At 30.8% G+C, this 2,534-nt stretch overlaps 1 non-coding gene across 1 annotated transcript; it reads left to right on the top strand.

Moving 5' to 3' along the window:
* Positions 1-2,029: 2,029 nt before the first annotated feature.
* LOC132426362 (small nucleolar RNA SNORA40) lies at positions 2,030-2,155 on the top strand. Its single transcript, XR_009519659.1, has one exon. It is a non-coding gene; the product is annotated as a small nucleolar RNA SNORA40 (small nucleolar RNA).
* Positions 2,156-2,534: the final 379 nt, after the last annotated feature.

Here is a 2,534-nt window from a genome sequence, read left to right as displayed (position 1 = left end):
ATACAGTATTTCTGAGCAATAAAGAAAAGAAAAAACTACTGATAAATGCAACAATAGCATGAACCTCAAAAGCGATAATGTTAAAGAATAAAGCTAGACATAAGACTATATACCCTATGATTCTATTAATATGAAATTCTAGAAAACAAAGAACTATAGAACTATAGTGATGGGCGTATGTGTGTGGAGGGGGCAGGGTTGGAAAGGTATGGGATTTAGTGTAAAAAAGAAGGATGTAATTTTGCAGAGAAATAGAAATATTCTTATCTGGATTGTAGTAGTACTTACATAGTTGTATTATATTTGTCAAGACTCTACACTTGTTATGAGCAAATTTATTGGGTATAAATTTTACCTAAATAAAGCTGATATTCATTTTTTTAAGTTATTGTTTTAGAAGATGCTATCCAGCCTCATAGACTAGAAAATAAACATTTTTGATCCTCTTTTCTGGAAAGAAGTAAAAGCCTAAATGTTACTAACCTAAATCAACATCAGTAAAGATGAGAATTAACTTGTTTTTAAGTATAAATAGATTAGAAAATATGAACAGCACAGTACTGATTATGCACAAAGGAAAGTGTACTTTGCACAACATACCCAAGCAACACATAGTGACTCAGCAGTTAAATATGGCAAAGTAGCAAAATAAAATTAGACTTTATTTAAATGCATTAATTACCATATGTCATGGTAAGATTTACATGAATAGAAATAAGCAATAAAAATCAGTGAAAATAAAAGCATATGTCTCAAAGGGAAAAACTTGACATGGGTCTTGGCAATGATTTTTTGGATATGACACCTAAAGCACAAGCAACAAAGTCAAAAATAAACAAGGGGAATACATCAAACTAAAAAGCTTCTGCATAGCAAAAGAACTGATTAACAAAATGAAAAGACAAGCCATGGAATAGGAAAAAATATTTTCAAAGCATACATCTGATAAGGGCTTAATATCCAAAATATAGAACTCATACAACTCAATAATGAAAGAACAAATAGTCCAATTAAAAAATTGGCAAAGGACCTGAACAGACATTTTTTCTGAAGATGACATACAAATGACCAATAGGTACATGATAAGGTGTTCAACATCACTAATAATTAGGGAAATACAAATCAAAACCACAATGAGATATCACTTCATGCCTGTTAGAATGGCTATCATAAAAAAGACAAGTGATAACAAATGCTGGCAAGGATGCGGGGAAAAGGGAACCCTTGTTCACTTGGTAGGATTGTAAGTTGGTGAAACCACTAAGGAGAACAATATGGATGTTCCTCAAAAAATTAAAAATAGAACTACCATATGATCCAGCAATTCTACTTCTGCGTGTATATATAAAGGAAATGAAAACACTATGATGAAGAGATATCTGCACCCCCATGTTCATAGCATCATTATTTACAATAGTCAAGACACGGAAACAACCTAAGTGTGCATCAATAAATGAATGGATAAAGAAGTTATGGTATATATATACAATGCAACGTTATTCAGCCATTAAAAAAACAAGGAAATCCTACCATTTGTGACTACATGGATGGACCTTGAGGGCATTATGTTAAGTGAAATGTCAGACAAAGACAAACATTGTATCATCCCACAATATGTGGGATCTTAAAAAAAAAACTCATAGAAAAAGAGATAGATTTGTGATTATCAGAGGTAGAAGAACTGGGAGGGAGGGGAAACTGGATGAAGGTGGTCAAAAGGTACAAACTTCCTGTTATTAGATAAGTAAGTACTAGGGATAGATAATATACAACATGACAGCTATAATTAACACTGCTATTAGTATATATGAAATTTGTTGAGAGTGGATCCTAAGAGTTCTCATTACAAGGAAAAAAAAAACTTTTTTGTATCTATATGAGATGATGAATGTTAACTAAACTTACTGTGATAATCATTTCACAATATTTGTAAGTCGGATCATTATGCTGTACAACTTAAATTCATATAGTCTGTGTGTCAATTATATCTCAATAAAACTGGAAAAAATTTAAATTAAAAGAACATACTAGCGCTTGTGTTTGTTTTTGTTTAATTTGTGGACAAAGACTTCTAGATAGGTGTAAAAATAAATCCTCATTTGCAACAAGAACTCATTGTTCAGTATGAGTTTTGATACAGATAAAAAGGAACATGATACCTAAAAGAGAATCAAGTGATGGAGGTGTATTGATAAACATAAAGATGGAACCTTACCTTTATATTTGTTATACAGGGCTAACTCACATGACAACTTTTTTTTGAAAGGGCTATTTTATCTTGAAGATTATTAGTTTGGAGGAACTAAGGTGATTGGCAGTAGAAGGAATCAGAACATGTGAAATTCCTTAAAAATTTATTAACAAATAATTTTGCCTATTTTACACATAATAAAAAAAACTTTAAAAAACATATCTCTGATGATGATGAAGTGTTTGTTTTGTTTTGTTTACTAGTTTTGTTATTGCTTTGTGATATAAAATTTGTTTCGAGCAAGTGAAGAAATACTTTATTATCACTGACCATTTTTATTAAG

The sequence above is a fragment of the Delphinus delphis genome, chromosome 5 (assembly GCF_949987515.2).
Source record: "Delphinus delphis chromosome 5, mDelDel1.2, whole genome shotgun sequence".
NCBI classification, from domain to species: Eukaryota; Metazoa; Chordata; class Mammalia; order Artiodactyla; family Delphinidae; genus Delphinus; species Delphinus delphis.
This window is presented reverse-complemented; position numbering and strand designations above follow the sequence as displayed.